At 45.9% G+C, this 17,483-nt stretch overlaps 1 long non-coding RNA gene across 1 annotated transcript; it reads left to right on the top strand.

Annotated features, from left to right (window-relative positions):
- Nucleotides 1-284: 284 nt before the first annotated feature.
- On the top strand, nucleotides 285-15,586 carry LOC125944526 (uncharacterized). The gene is made up of 3 exons (XR_007466258.1): nucleotides 285-380; nucleotides 8,170-8,238; nucleotides 15,495-15,586. It is a non-coding gene; the product is annotated as an uncharacterized LOC125944526 (long non-coding RNA).
- The last annotated feature ends 1,897 nt before the right edge of the window (nucleotides 15,587-17,483 follow it).

Here is a 17,483-nt window from a genome sequence, read left to right as displayed (position 1 = left end):
CTCTGATGAGCTGTTCTACTCTGGTATCATTGCTTTGTACCTGCGAGGCTATTGCCCCGTTACCTGTGTCTTTCACAGTACCTTCGACTTTCTCTGCCCAGGTAGTTCCTGGCTCCTTTTCTTGTTGATCTTCAGCTCTATAACTGTAAAGAAAACAATACAAAAAATTTCCCTGCCAGGCACCAGCGTCTCATAAGGCAAGCTTTAATTAACCTGCGCTATCGTTCACTCTGATTGTTTTTTTTTATTTGTTTTATTGACCCTTACCATCCCTTACCTCTACAGCACGGCCACCTGACACGAAGAACGTCGGCAGTAAAGGCATGGATGGCACCGGACTAACCGAAAGTTCAATGTTTGTCCCATGGGTACCTCCTGATGTACGTGAGACTGAGTTGTTTACGAAATTGACATTATTTTCGTTGTACCTTTAAATACAATACACTTAAAAAGAATACTGAACGTGCGCTTATTGAACGGGTTATAAAAATAAAGACCAGCAGACCTGCTCTGTGAGAAGTATGAATTCGGTTGCGAACATCCTATATAATAGCGCGTTTGAAAACACCCCAGGAGGTAAAAAAGAAACTGATGTCCTTTTAGATGTTTTTTTGAAGCACCTAATATTTATGCCCGCACGTGTCACCCTATTCTCAAAGATCGGTATTCATGGAAGATATTGTTATTTTTTTCCGACAAAACTTGTGAAATGACATACTGAAAAGAAAATGAGAGGCTAACATAAATCTCCGAATTCAAGGTCAAGGTAGAAAACCATCACGGTAAGGTGAACATTCTTTTTCGTGGTGTTTTATACTTTAATGAAGCATTTCTGGTGTGCATATTGCAATATTTTTTTCAGAAATGCACCTTTGTAGTACCTTGCGTTATCTGTACCGACACATGAAGGTAGCCCAAGAGCAACCTCCGTGACTCTGATGAGCAATGTCCACAACGGCTTCTTGTTATTATTCATGCTACCAGGTATTTGATTGGGTAAAGCTATCATTTTTTACGAACAAATGTGACACTTTCACTGGATTCGTGATATTTGGTTAGGTCTACAGATAATCGTAAGTGCTTAACGTTTTCTTTATTATGAAACTAAAATAACCAACATTTAAATATAGTCAGCATTATGCCCAAATAAGGTAACCTTATGATAACCGGGACTGATTGCAGCATATTGCAAAAATGTTGCGTGTGCAGCTTTTATAATGTTGTTACAATGTACTTGTCTACTTATGTCGAAGAGCCATACGCTTCGATATGAGTAGAAATATTGTTTGTAATAACAATGCACTGTATGAAATTGCAGTAGACTTTAGGTGTTGTTGCTTCTTGCCCAAAGAATAAGAACTGATAATTTTCAGCAATCGTAGAAATATTAGTCACGTCTTTTAATGTACTGTTTTCTACATTCACAACATTCACATCACTTTTTATGTAGCATTTATTTTTGTAAACATGAAGTGAAATGCATTGTGAGAGCAAGATTTATTATACGGTCCTCTACATTGAAACTAATAACTAGGCCATGCCTATGGTTCTTCGTTTCATAGCCAATATAACAATGAATCAGTTTATTGACCCGATATAGGCTGAATGATCAGATGCCTAAACGACGCCAGTGTATCTTGGCGGAGCTCAGAGGACTATTATCAGCATTTCATTTTATTGTTAGGGAAAACATTTTTGCCCTCTATGTATGCACACGTAAATATTACAGCAAGGCTTTGTGAGAAAATCGGAATATTTACCCCTTAACACATGCTAAAATTGCTTATGCAAGCAATATAAGGCTCCAAACGCCCTTGGCAGCTGTGTTATTCTGCCAATAATTCAATTTTCATTGCGTCAGCGAAACGTATAAAACCCTGGTGCATCAAAACATATTAGATTCCTACGTCATCTAGAAAGTGTGTGTGTTCTTGGACGTTACCACATCCAAATGTTGTGTGAAGTGTGGCTAAGTAGGCCATCTCTGAGGACGCAAACTTTCGTTCCCGCCTAAACTCTCTGCAGTGACAGCCAGAGCACGATAAGGACGCATTTCCTCCAATTCTAGCGAAATTTGCGCCATGACCACGCTGGCACTTTGCGCAATATTGTTGTCCCAGCAGGAGGGCAATGAGCCCGCTAGGTAAAAATAACGACACCACAAGGACAGGTGCTGAACACGACAGGTGCTGACCTTTCCTGAATCAGCGCCTATCTTGTGTACTTCTCTGTGTAGTGTTGCCGTTATTTTTGAGGTGCTCTTACCATGAAGGTCAACCAACTCGCCCAGTTTTACACTCTATAGAGCTCGTGCGCAGCAGCTTCGAGCTGAAGAAGTGGCGCCGCCGGAGACGCGGAGCGCTACTAATCAGTCGTTGCCTAGCGCTAGCGTGTGCGGGCGAAAGCATGGCACCTCGAAAGAACGACGTAGAATCACAGTCGAAAAAGAGTGGAACTGTGTGCTGTTGCGTGCTCGCCTGCCGTAACAGCTACAGAAACACTGCCGATAAGCTCCCAAAGATAAAATTTTATGGATTTCCTGGGAAGTCTTACGAGAAGTAATGACGGGAGCGCACGGATCCGGGCCGTGCGACGGGCGAGGTTAACAAAGATGGTGTCCGATTTTTAAAGTGAAGCTTTATATATGGCTAGACGAAATCGCCTTTCCACAGAAAGCTATCATCATCAGCATTGGCTCGAGCATCGTCTTCTCCTGCAGCTGGCTCGTTGGCTCATGCTCGTGCTCGACACGCGCTCGTGCCGCTGCTCCCGTGTTCGTCGTCAGCTTCCACAGCTGGCTTCGGTACCGCTAATCATTCCTGCGTAGAATTTCACATCTCTTCTGTTGTCATAATGGGGAGGCCACTATTAGGGAGGTATGAACCATTCATTGTCTTACGCAATGGAGAGATTTTACTTTTGACGCAATTTAATTTCGAAGAATCGCAAGCGACAATGGCGGGCGAATGCTGCTAACCACACCGCCGAGAAAACTGGAGATATCGAAAGCAAGCGACAACGGCGGACTGCGGGCATACCGTCAGTGACGTCGTTCTCCCCGTCACAACCGAACGTGGGTGTAACCTCATAACTCAAACATACTTTAATGAACCCTCGGGATTAACCCAGTGATAAACAGCGGGGCGACATCAGTGTTGCCAGGTAGAACGAGGCGGCGTAGCCCAAAATTGGAGGAATTGTAGCCCAAATATAGCCAAACACAGAAAAAGATCAATATATTTCGCAGCTAAATATAGCCATTTTTGTTTGAAGTTTTACTTGTAGATAAATTTTCACATCCAACTACGGCAATGCTTTTTTGCACAACCCGTTGTAACAAAATGCCCTTGCCACCCTGACGGTCTGCACCACGCTTGCACACACAACGTCTTGCGTAGAGGAAGGAACTTTTTGGTTGTCCCCGGAAGCTGTCAGTACCAGCGAATCGCTACAGAGGACGAAATCATAGTGCTTTTATTTTAGGACAGATAGCACTAAGTTATTATTTTTAGTTATATGCAGTAACAATAACTACTAACTCTGCTTTTTCGCTCACGTGAACGCAAACTAATGTTCAGCATCATTGAGCTCTCAGGTGACATCTGCCTACGGCGTAGAAAAACTTCAGTTGTGCAGCGGTCTGCGACGGTGACGCGCTCACGGCTTTTTTTATGAGCGAAAACCAGTGTTTCGCGATATGATATCTCGCGCTATTTGTGTCATCGTCCTATCATGCTTTCATGTGGATTAGCTGAACCTGGGTTACCTCGGACACACTCTATATAGTTTCCATTTACATCAAACTGGCCGCCATATTAGGTGTCTAGCACGCCAAGAACATGCGTTAAATAAGTGAGAGATAACAGGGCCGCGATTTTGTAACGATTCCTTCTCCGATCATATTCCTTGTCGCACTTTTCGCGCTTTGTCAGTGGTCAGAGCGACGTCCCGTCCGCGTTACGTTATCAAAGCGATCAGCCGGCTGTGAACGGTGGAAGATAAGAGTTGCATATAATCGAGCGGAAGGCATCGCTAAAAAATCGTGGCCCTGATGCCACTCGCTGTCTCAATCGGTGTAAGCGAAGCTTTGAACGGTTGCTGCGCAAAACGGCACTCCACTTTAAGAAGCGCGAAGTCGTTTGCGGCGACGAGCACGTCCCGAACATAACTCGCTGGATATGACAAAGGCCGCGACGCTCACAAAGAGCAAAGGTAAACGACAATTTGATAAAAGTGATAATCCTGTGAAAACCGGTTACTGTCAGAAAGCAAACCATGGTGATGTGCTATCAATAATAATTACTGTGGTTTTACGTGCCAAAACCACGATATGATTGGAGGCATGAAGCAGTGGAGGACTCCGGATTAATTTTTGACCAGCTGGGGTTTTTTAACGTGCACATAAATCTAAGTACACGGGTGCTCCTACATTTCGCCTCGATCTAAATGCAGCCGCCGTAGCAGGGAATCCAACCCCCGTCCTCAAGCCAGCAGCGCGACACCTCGCCTGCTAAGCTAACACATTGGGTGATATTCATGTGACGTGGCGCACTAATGTCATCGCGGCAAACTTGTTTCGATATTAGCACAATAAGTACCTGCATCAGTCTTGTTACGGCCAAACTATCTATAAGTAAACGCACTTTGGGCTCGAGGTCTTGCTCCCATTCGTTTTATACTTTCTCGCATACTTGGCCCACTTCCCCATGGTTCGATTTCCTCTCCGAGGAGGATTTGATCTTAAGTCTAACGCATGGAAATGAACCTCTAATGTAAGCCCAAACAAAAACTCATCTCACAGGAAAAGGAAAATGGCAGTAAAGCTTAGCGTGAGAAACGTGAAGCAGGTCGAAAGCTGTGCCCGGCGCGACAGTTCAGCAAGAAGTCATGGCCATGAACACACTGGAGCGTGTCTTATACCCGTGCTTCATTCCTGTCGGCGCCACGATCACCCGACCCTATTTTATTGCTCTCTGAGCATAGCGATGTTAGTACATTGTACTGTAAAAACCCTCTACTGCCAGGCTCATCCTGATGCCCGGGGATCGGGTGTTTCATGGTGAAGCGCGAAGTAAGTTTAAGTACATCAAAGATCAAAGCCACGGGCTCAGACAACGGTGCAGAGAATTGAAGAGGAGGGGGGGGGCGGAGGGCATTTCCCGCACACACACATGCACAGCTGCGCTTCCGGCTCACCCAGCTAAAACATAGCCTTTAAGATTTGTTTCTACTCGATCAGAATCCCTCTGCGTTTGAAAACGCTCGTCTCCTGATACGCCGACACCTCCTAAAGCAGCACCCAGACCGGCGTGTTGCAGACGGATCGTTCTCTCCCCGTGTTCGTGATCGAGGCTTGCCCCGTCGTGCTAGAGCACTGTTATACAAGTTAAGGGTTCGGTCTGTGTTGGTGCGCGAACGCATATAGCGACAAGGACGTGTGGACAGCCCGTCATGTCAGTTTTGTGGCTCCTGTGAGACACTTGAACATCTCGTTTTAGAGTGTCCCGCATTCATTGCGCAGCGCGCATTACTAATTAAGGAGTATAGGCTTATGGGGCTGCAATGTGCGACCCTTGACGATTGCCTTTTTCCAAGGGGGAGCGCTGCTGGACGTGACCAGGCCCATCGAGCCCTGCTAACTTTTCTGAAGGACACTGACTTGGCCTCCCGTTTATAGACATTATTTGTATTTTTGTTTTGTTCTGTCTGTGTCTCCGTCATTTCTTTATTTCCTCTTTTCTTTTCTAATATTTTCATTTCCTCTATTCCCTCCTCCTATAGGAGGAGGCAGGCGCTGTGCCCCTCTTGGTGGCAGTTGTCAGCTTGCTCCCTCCTTAATCCCTTTGTGTCCAAATCAAATAATAATAATAATAATAATAATAATAATAATAATAATAACAATAATAATATTAATAATAATAGTAATAATAATAATAATAATAATAATAATAATAATAATAATAATAATAATAATCCTACTGGAGCGTTCATTAGGGCACCACTTATAGCCCAAACAAAGCCAAGTCACAGATTTTCAGTAGCCCAAATATAGCCACATAGCCAACTCGTCCAAGTCGACGCCAAAATTTTTTTTTCTGTAGCCCAATTTGGCTATATATAGCCAAACCTGGCAACACTGGGCCACACGTTCCAGCTTCGTTGACAAACCATCTTCACGGAGTGGAAGGGCCGAGGAATTTAAAAAAAATTTTGTTGTGATTAGAAATTGTCTCATTACGGTCATTAACTTTGTCTTTTTTAGCCCCGAAGCAGGCCTATGGCAGCCTGTGAATAACCAAATCAAACACAGCCAGGTCCGCGGCGTGCTTACACCATCCTCGATATCCAGCCTTCCATGTGCAGCTCGCTCCTACTGTGTGCCTTGGGTGTGAAGCCAACTGGGTAATAAAAAACGAAAAAAATGAGAGAGAGAGAGAGAGAGAGAACGAAATAACGATCCTGTTGCTTACCTGAAACCGCGCGTCGTAGTCGACGTTTTTCATTTGCGCGACACATCTGCCAACAATGTCGGAGGGGTCGGCGGCACTCATAATATATTATCTAACGCCGTAAACATGCTAGCTGGCCTTAAATATCATTGCCGCAGAGCAAACTTCTTCGTTTTAAATACTGTTCCACGTTGTCAGTCCTGCGAAATCCGCAAAATAAAACGCACTGCTGGTTTCGCACGGCCCTTCCTCCCGTAGGCCGGTGTTGCACGCGGCAGACGCAGGGAGAGCTCCTGCCACAAGTCACGACATGTTCACTCGCGCGGCCTCTACTCGGGGCGCTGGTTGTTCTAGCGAGCAGCGCCACCATACCATCTCTTGAGCCCTATAGCAAGTCCGCTATATTTCAATAAAACACTGGATCCGCAGTCGTTTATTCGGACGACAGACTGCTTCCGGGAAATAATGGCCACAGCATAGCGATGGTTTCACCATAAACTTGCTGTGTACATGTGATTTGCAGTGCGTGCTATCTGCACAATGGAGGAGCTACGAGTCCATTTTGTCCGGTCGGTAGGCCTTCCAATATGTCGACTACTGAGCAATGATGTAAGTACCAGTAGAGGAACTGGAGACTTGGTACAGCGCTCGTATGTCCCTCACACCATGGCAGGTGTCCTCAAGGGTATCAAACTGCTTGGCAAGCATGAGCGTTAGAAGCCCTCCCATGCCTAAACCTGAGAAGTAGCCCTTCCCGAACGTTCCTTTTGGTAAACGGTATTTGCACGCGGAATACACAAATATTGCTCCATAGAACGGTTGCACAACTCCAGCCTTTCGCAAACCACAGCACAGTGCGAAGGTGCCACATCCACTCACTCATAGCTCGTGTATCACGCCAGACGTCAACTGAAATGCTATCTTCGCAGATGAAGCGGCGTAATTGTTGCTGCTGCAAATCACACCTCCGCTTCGTTCCTACGAAACTGTTACACACTTATGCTCGTTTTAGACATTGCTCTCGCGTTAGTCAGTGGCTTTTTCCACAGCTGGTTCGTCGGCGCAACTCGGAAACTCGGATATGCATTTTGAGTAGATTAGTTAATCGGCCCCATTTTCAAGGTCAGTAGACTCCCTGGTACATAATGAAGATTTCTCAAAGATTTGCCACTGTTAAGTGTGCGAGCCGCGGCGGCCATGTCTACGTTCGCACCACCCGCTCCAAGCTTTTGCATATCTAGTTTCCTTTCATTCTACTCTCTAGACTCTAGTGATCGCGGTGCTGTCGGAACGTCACACGTGTCTGGTTTCATCTGGCTCCTTGGGGTGGCAATGCCGTCGTCCGCGCGAATGTATATATAAAAACCGAAAGACAAGTTGCCGTTCTCCATTTTGAATTTCACATCGCCTCTCTCGGCGTAATGGGGAGGCCGTGTATCATCCGAACTCGCTAGGAGCAACGCGTCTACCTTCACAGAGTGGAATAGCTCATGATTTTTAATGAAGGTCAACACGAATCGACAAAGTCATAATGAGGTCTCGGAAAACCCCTGGTAGCTCACCAGGAGCCCATCCACTCAAGCCTAGCGACGGGTGCTTTTTTTGTGTCGTTCATTTTCTCCATAACCTAACACTCCAGTTCCCCATGTCAAAATTAGCAGTGTGCAAACTATGATTTTTCGCTGTAATTCTTGCTCTTCTTTCTCACCTTTCTGTACAGGCGAGCTTTCCATCTGCTTCCTGCAAAAAACAAGACGGTAGTGCAGACCGAGAAGGAGGACCATGTTTGGTATGTCTCAGTATGACATTTTGTCTTCCTCCAACTTAACAACGCATTCTGCGTTAGATTTGAGGAAACTCCACGATAACAAAATCTGTAGAAAATTTCAGCACAGTTCTCACCTCCATTGATCATTACACAAAAGTGGATTTTCTTACGTTGAAAATAACTCAAAGAATATAACTCGAATAAAATAAGATAAACGTCATTTCAACACTTTATTTGTTTATTTATTTTACCCTTAAGGATACAAACATTACACAGGGCAATTGGCAAAAAATAGATATCCCAAGCAGAGCAAAATGATATGAGCACTGGCAATAAGAAACTCAAATAACGCGTTAATATACAATGCGAGAACATTGCTAGAACGTTATCACCAGTACATGCTATGTCGGCGGGAAGGCGGTTCCATTCAATTGCTGTATGTGGTAAGTAAGAATTAAAAATGGTTTAATGCATTCTTTGGCCAGTACCCCCGGCAAAATCGGTCCACCACGCGAAGAGTGTAATGCCTTGTACCTGTATAAACATACGCAATTAGCGAAGATAAGACATTTAATCGTTATAATAGGGTAAATGTAGGTAGATTATTGGTAGCTTCAGAAGTGATAAGAAACTATTGAACCCCCCCCCCCCTCAAATAAAACATAGCACAGAAAATATCCATCTGATCAGATTTATGCATACCCATAGGGGTACATACTGCTCCATAGAAAATGGATAGGGAAGCCTATAGTAGGCGTGGGCCAATTTGAAATATGGGAGTGGGATAAACATAGTATATGAACTTCCGCTAACTTACAAGGAATGACGGATACCAAAAGCACGCTGTCCAAGAGATCAAAGGGCCAGATGGCCAGATGGCAGTGTTTTGTCTGCCAAACATATCCTTGCATTTGTTAACATTTAGTTCCATTATCCATATTTTGCAGAACTTAGATACGACTAGCAATGACTACTTTAGGGTTGTTAATGTATCACTTTCGGTATTTTTTTACGAGTGATTACACAATTGTCAGCGAAGAGAAAATTTCCGAGGACGAAAAAAAAGGAAGGTCTATAATATCATTTAAAAATAGACGGGCTCCTTGGACGGACCACTGTGGAATGCCGGGATGTTAGTTAATAAACAAGGAGTTGCGACTATTACAATAACAAGTTGCCAGCGGTTAGGTAGTAAACATTTGACCCACTTAAAGAGGTTAGGATCAATGTTATTGTAACATAGCTTATTATCATGTGCGCGCGACGTCGTACCTATGTTGGCAGATGCGCTAGATAGCTATAACACAGAAATTGACGCACTCTCCCGGCCCTGCAAAAGTGGATGTCCAGCGAAGCTGTTGAAAACCACCACAATTGCTGAGGAGGTTATGCAACGCTTTATTAAGGCGAAAGCCTTATATGAGTCATTGTTCAGTCGACCTTCAAAGTCCCTGAGAGAAAGCGCGTCGATGACACGAAAGGTACAATAACTATCATCATCAATGGCTCATGCTCCCGTAAGCAAGTCAGACTGATGATAAAGATGGCTGATAATGCGTATTAAAATGGACGGTAAATCGATTTAAGTGGATGACTAAGCGAATTAAGAAGAATGATACAGGGAATTAAGTGGATGAGTAAGCGCGTTAAGAGGGCTGCTTAGCGAAATAAGTGGATGACTCAGGCGAGATAAAGACGACAGAATTAAGACTGATGACTAAGCAATTTCAGAAAATGACTAAGAGATATAGAGGATCACTCAGCGAATTAGGAGGGATGATTAAGCGAAGTAGACTAAGTGAATTAAGGGGGATATGCACATCCTGTGTACGTCTTTTCTGCATCGGCACTTGGGCTTTCGCATTCTATTCGTCTTAGGGATAACATAAGAGGCCCTGTAATTTTTTTCTTTAGACTAATGGCAATAATGTTTAGAGCAACGCTAATAATGGGAGTAATGGTCATTTAGACAGGACGCCGATGGTGGTCTGGCCATTTCTTTTTCCATTTGCCGCTCCTCTTATACACACGGCAACTAAGCGTTGCCCACTCATAGTGGTGCTGCAAGAACAATGAAATCAGCTGCTATGCTGGTTCTTTTAAAAATACGAAAGGTTCGTGCCTTCACTTCCAACGTCGTAAGCTGCCGTCGCCGCAGCAGCTTGCGCAACAGCAATCTTTACCGGGAAACGTATGCGGGGAGTGCTACGTGCTTAATGTTGTTGTCAGGAGGGCCTTATAATCAATTATGCGTTTCGGATGCTTGCTTTGTGCTTGTTCTTTATTGAAACAAATGCAGCTATGTGTGTTGTATGCATGAACGCAAAGAATATATGCACTTCTCGCTTCACTTTGGTGAGTGCTCGGAGCCTGCCTCAACTATGCCGCGTGTCGACCTAGTATTGCACGATCTCCGGGATCGGCCCACATATTCGCCAGTGGACAACGCCACGAAAAATGCCGGTCAACGAGAGGCTTGGCTGTAAAACAACAGGGAGAAGAAAGAAGCAACGACCCGAACTAACGAGAGGTCATAGGGAAATGAGAAAGAGGCAGAAGAAAAGGCAGAGAAAAGCGCGAAGTACGCGCGGAGGAGAGCACGGCACTGCGGGGATCCGAAGGCTGGCTGCAAGCAGGCGGTCCTGGTTAGTGAAACTTTGGTGGACACTCCCTAGGCAAATACAGGAGGAAGCCCTGCTGTTGAAAAGAACCAAACTGTCCCCAGGACGACCACAGACGACGGTCGAGCTGTGCCTGGCGGGTGCAGATGACTGCGCAGTCAGGCGAGAGGACCCGGGCACGTGGAGCCGACCATTACAGGGCCCCTCACCAGGCGCCATAGCAAATTTTGGTTATACGCTGGAAGCTGTTACCTGCCCACTAGGGAGAGTTCTACCGCAATAATTTTTCAAATTCGTTCTTTAATAGCGGAGATAGAAATATTTCAGTACCGCGAAACCATGCTTTCAAGAGACGAGCGCTACTGCGAAAAGAGAGACTCTCTCCCCTTGCCCCATCAAGCCTCCGCAAGCGTAATTCCTTCCCAGCGTTCTCCCATGCCGAAGCTGGAGAATCGCGTGGCGCATACGTCACGGGCCCCGCCTCTTTCTTTTTACTTTCTCGCATTTTTTGATGCTCGGCGCACTTCCGATGATGGCCTCGAGCGCGAGCTGTTGCGTTTGTCTTGAATCGCGCTCCTCGTGATTTTGCGGGCTGTGAATGAGAACACCCGACTAGCCGTATAAGTGAGTGCTGCACGAACACTGAGGCAGACGCAAGCGGATCACAGATCATGATCGTCCGCTGGAACACAGTAGAAAATGACATAATTTCGTTGTCAGCACACGTGACTGCACAGCGTAGGAACAAGCAGACGAAACAGTGCGAAGTATAATAATGCTGTGGGAAGTAAAATAAAAGCACGCAAACATTCGATTTGATGTTTTATTATTTCTTTAAACTTTAATTCTTATATTGAAGCAACAGGTTACAGAAATAACTGATGTTGCCTTGAATGATTCTCGAAGTAACGTGTCACTACGAGCAACGTCACAGCACTCCGATCTACGTAGGCGCACGTGTGCAATACGCGTTGACTCACCGGCTGGCAGCGCGGCGCCCGCGATGCCAGCCGGCGTTTAGTTGAACGGCGTTTAGTTTGAAATTTAACCTGTTTCTGCCGCGCGTAGCGGCGTAATACTTAACAGGCACGATCGTTAGCGCTCATTGTATGCACTGCGCTTGTCAGCTCAATATGGCCAGACCTGGTGAGGGGCTTCTTAATGAGCGTTGATCCGGCACCCGAACCTACCGACGTCTCCCGCAGAACGTAGCAGCGACCCGTCCGTCGACAGCGCTGGTCACGACAACCAAGCTTGGCGATGATGACGGAGTTGAAAAGGTCTTTGCGTTTCCTCCACTGCAACGGCCTCGGCCACTACCCCGCTGTATCGGCCAAAGAAATTTCTCCGGTGAATTTGTGGGAACGCAATCACTGTGGCACTAATACTTGCCGTGTCGTTAACGGGCATGACAATGCAATGTTAACACAGTTATGTGACTGTGTTCGCGTCCCGCCAATTCGTTCCTGCATGCTATGACCGTGTTTTCATTTGAGCTCTCCTGAGTCGTAACTATAACTTATTCCCTTTGCTGGGAGCGTATTGTCGAAAGATCGCATTTCTTGTACAAACAGATTTGTCTGTTATTCACAGCCAGTTTGCCCTTATTCGCAGCGAGGCTACCCTTGCGTGCGCGATATATTCAAATGAACCTTATAAACACTTATAAACAAGCAGCTGATGACATCTCTTGTCGTACGTCTTCAAAAAGTACCATAAGATGCAGTTTACGTAGCATGATTGATGAAGAATGTGCTGCAACTTACGAATGAATGAAGGAAACTATATTTAACACAAGTACAACTTTCTACAGCCGTGCTGTGCCAACGTATAGATTGAGTTATCTTCCAAAAAACTAACTAATGATTTCAATATACATGTTCAAGTAATTTACAGCATGTGGTAACAAGTTAAACAAGGCGATAACTCAAGTGTGAAGTGCGTTCGCCGCCATTGTTTTCCGGCAAACATTACGGTTTCATAAACTGCAGTTGCCGGGAAGCGTGAGAAGCAGTCAGGGATCTTTGAATGCTATCGCATTCCACTCTTAATGGCGAAGCTTAAGCGTCCACCAAAATTTTCATTACCAAAATTTTAGTGAAAACCCCGTGAACGAACTACTTTCTAAACCACGTTGTTAGAAGTATTTAGCTAGGTGGACCAACGGCGCCTCCGGAAAGGCAGAGCTTCGGTCCACGTTTTGTGCCGAGGGCCCGAGATGGCGCCACAGTACCCGTGGCCGATGCGAGGTATCATGCATGGTCGCTTAGGGGCCGCGAACTTCGCTCGAATTACAAAAAAAAAAAAAAACTCATCTTTCACGCAAAAAGATAAAAACTGCGAACAAATACGAGATTTTGACGATACAGCCATAGATATCTGTTGAATATGTTGAATTCACCACCTCGAAGGTTTGCGATAGGAGGATGCCTTCGCATTCGGCCTTGCGAAATCGGGCATTTAAACATATGACAGTGAAGTCGCGTTGAATTATGACAGAAGTTAGGTCTGTTTGTTTGAGTGATGTTTACCTAGTTAGACAAAAATACCTTATTAGTTATAGTATTACAGCAACAAAACGCACTGTCGATTATTGTCTTGAACATTCGAAGCAATTAGCGGTCGTTGATTACGCATAAACAATGTGCGATCACTACAATCTTCGTTAACGCTAGCTTATCGCACATAAAACACTGAATTTTAACGAAGTGCCAGCAGCTAAGTTTGAGGCACCGATGACGCTTTAGGGCACGAAAAAATATCCTGGTTTGGCACCGCGAGAAAGGGAGACATATTTACAGTGGTAGGTATGTGTTTCCAATTCTTGTCTGTTCCCATCCGAGTAATACTTTCCCTGTCTGTGTCTTACATAGGGGCCCAGAGACAGCATTATGACTCGGTCCTCTAAGGAACACGTCCATTTAGATGTGTGGAGTCTTACGAGCGCAGCCAATCCATGGCGTAGGTACAGCGGTTACGGTGCTCGGCTGCTGACCGAAAGTCGCTGGTTCGATCGCGGCCGCGGCCGTCGCATTTCGATGGAGGCGAAATGCTAGAGGCCTGTGTACTGTACGATGTCAGTGCACGATAAAGTACACCAGATTGCTGAAGCTTCCGGAGCCCTCCTACGGCATGCCTCATCGTGGTTTTCGCACGTAAAACCCAAAATATTCTCATTGTTAGAAGCGTAGCTCTCACTCGGGGAGAGAATTTTCCAGTCTGACACGGCTACGTTTCGTGGCAGGAGGGTGCGAAGGGTCCGTAGGCGCCTTTTTTTTCTCCGTCTTTGTCGAGTGAGCAGGGCAGTAGGGAAACTTCGTCGGCAACGGCGTCTTTTGCCAAAGCTGCCTTTCGTGGTGCACTCACAAGAACGTGTCCTTTGTAGACTGCTTCCCACGTCTTCGTCACGTACCTCGGCTCGAAGTGCTTCTCGCACACGTAGTCAGTCGACCCCAGCACGCGGTCCTTGCGCGGAATGGCATGGAGCCATATATTCAGGCGGTCCGCTTCTCGGGGTGCAGCAAAAAGCGACACTTTTTCAGTGCAGGTCTTGTAGGCAAATTTGCACCGTGGCACAAAACACTTCTTGCCCATTGCACGCCTTGCTGGCACTAATAGCACAGCTAGTCATCGCACAAATAGAATGGAAACAAGGTCGCAACGTGGCGACAACTGCTTCGACTGGACGGCTAGCGCTCTTCCACAAATGCGCAATAGGGGCCGGCTGGCCCGCATGTCGGCCACGCCACCACTCCTGCCATCTCGCGGCGTGATGGAGCGGAGGTACCGAAGTTCGACGCTGCGCTTGCATGGCGGTGGTGCTCCGTCGTTCCACCTGTACTTCTAACACCGTGTTCCAAACCATGTAATTCTTCTTTCATGTTACTGTCTTTCGGCGGTCGTCAACAACAAGAAAACTTACGCGATCGATGTTTTCCTGTTCGCACAAGGTTGAGGGGCGTGGTGATCTTGCATCTCCAATTTTGGCAGCCTTCTCGAGAACGCTGACCGCCCTTCAACACAGTTCCTGAATTTAAGGCACCTTCAGGTGTTTTTAAACAATAATATCTGCACGATCACGTAAAATTTTACGAAAACATTGATATTATATTTCGTTCTGTCGGTTTCATGTTAAAGAACAGCAGGCGATCCATATTATTGGGGAGTACCCCATTACGGCGTCCATCATAATCATAGCGTGGGTTTGGTACATAAAACCCCATAGGTAAATTTTTCTGTCAGTTTGTCGATATTTCTACAAAGAATAAAAATACGTTACACCAACATTACACACATATAGTGTGCCTTGTCATACAGCAGAACCGCCTTTTACTACAGGTCAGCCGCGTCCTTTTAAGTGGACAGAGCTAGAGAGTGGCACATTAACACCATCTCCCATTTTCGCTGACTCACCGCGTGAAAGTTGGGGACAGACCACGTATATCTGCGTGTGCGGGCATGCGTATATGTGCGAGTTTCTGCGCAAGTATGCGCGCATGTGTTTGTGTGGGCGTTTGCGTTTGTGTGTGCGTAGGTGCGTACGCGTGTGTGAATGCGCGTGTTCGTGTGTGGGCGCGTGCATGTGTGTACGTGGGGCGTGTGTATGTGAACACTCGATAGCTATGAATTTCTCATGCATCCTGTTTTTTTTTTCAGATGAAACCGGACAGTCATAAATTATAGGTCCAACGAAGTGTTATGTAGGCAAATGTGCTTCGGGAAGTGCACGAACGCTGTGGAGACCAAGTGCTCCACCTTTTAAGAGCCATCAAGGCCTGTTTCGCACCATGTTTACCTTGCAGAACAAAACTGCGGAAAGTGAGCGGCCGTGTCACTACGAAAAAATCGCACAGACAAGACTGACCGGTTATATAAATTGCTACTGGAGTGCACTTTATGACGATTCGCGGAATATTTCTCGACAGCAAAATGAGCATGTGTGTGCCAATGGCCGAAAATGCGCAAATATGCGCACAGGCAAATGGGCACGGAATAATTAAAGGTGAAAAGAAAATCCGAAGACATCTACGCCCCTCTCGTGAGTCTTGAATGCGAGATTGTTAATGTCCAGTTGAGCGCGGCTGAGCGGTCCTTCGTGTTTTGCGCTGCAAGTAATGTACCATAGCGGTACGTGCTGCCCGAGTCAGCAAGCAGTAGCAGCCTGCACTGCGAACGCCGCATGCCACCGACGCAGCGATGCCCATCGGGCGACATGTCGCAGTGATGCCCTCTCCGCTCACGAACACCTGGTGCGCTACTGTCGCAGCATGCTCACCTTTTCTCCCGTTCTGCTCCATCAAGGCGCACTCGTGACGTGGCGTCGCAGTCAATAGGGATCGATGGGGCAATTTTTCTGCTGCTACAGACGCCGCCGGCTTTTTCGCTAAATGAGTCATTTGACGCTTTCGCATCAGTACATATTGGGCATTGCCAGGGGCTGTCAATGCGTAAGTAGTTAGGAGAGCAGATGAATAAAAGTATGAATGACTCATATATTAACTTGGTGTCTATTAGTGGCCTTCATGAATGAGTCAACGCAAGGCATTCATTTATTCTTTATTTGAAGTGAATACACTCCAGGAAGGAGGCCAAAAGGCACAATGCCTGACGAGGGCCTTCTCCCTATTGTAGGCATGTTGCACTCGGAAGGGTTACATAGAAAACGAAAAGTAAATAAATACATTAGCAACGTAGCATAGGCGTCAACACTTGTTTGCATAATAACAAAACAAAGGAAAAAATCAATCTATGGTCATTGAGAAAAGCAACGCTCAGAGCCACTCCCATGTAAGGTGCCTGAGGGAGTACTGGAGTTTTATTTCTTAGAAACAATATGCAAAACATCAAATGATTATATAGCTATAAAAAAGGGCAGCACTCTTTCCTCAACAAAATAGGAAGTAGGAAGATTGCAGTTACAGCGAAAGCACTTACTTCCAATCATGAAGTCCAGGACTAGGTATGCGATTTCTTAGGAAAAAAAGAGACTTTTGCGAAAGAACAGTTTTTCTATTTATTTTCCAGGGCACAAGAAGCGTAAAAAAGGGGCCAAATTCTCCCAATAGAACAGAGTGCAATGGTGTAAATTATGCGACAGTTTACCTCCACTTTGTGAATACAAACATTTAGATCACATATTATCTGATCCAGTTTGTGTACCATTTTTGGTTGTGGTGCTTACATTATATTAATTGCATAACACACGCGTATTGCCCTGACTCCCGACGGGCAACGCGCCTACGAAGCGCGACGGAAGGAACAGAGACGAGTATAGAATCGTCGCCGGCAGGCAACAAACACCACCGATAAGGATCGTGCACAAAACGCCCAGGGCATGCTCGACATCGCTCTTAGGCGCGTTGCTCCTCGAGAGTCCGGTCTACGTGACCTCCCCATTATGACGACAAAAGAGAAGTGCAATTCAAAATGAAAAATGGCAACTAATCTTTCTGGCTTTTTATGTACATTCACGTGGACGAGGGGCCTGCCGCCCTAAGGAGCTGGAGGAAACTAGACACGCGTGACGTTTCGACAGCACCGCCACCCTGGGAGAGCGGAAGGAAAAGAAACTAGATACGCAAGCGCTTGCAATGCCGACAAAGAGAGGGCGGTGCGAGCGTAGATATGGCATACACGGGTCGGCCT

Source organism: Dermacentor silvarum, chromosome 3, assembly GCF_013339745.2.
Source record: "Dermacentor silvarum isolate Dsil-2018 chromosome 3, BIME_Dsil_1.4, whole genome shotgun sequence".
NCBI classification, from domain to species: Eukaryota; Metazoa; Arthropoda; class Arachnida; order Ixodida; family Ixodidae; genus Dermacentor; species Dermacentor silvarum.
The sequence above is the reverse complement of the archived record's forward strand: the minus strand, read 5'-3'. Positions and strand labels throughout refer to the sequence as shown.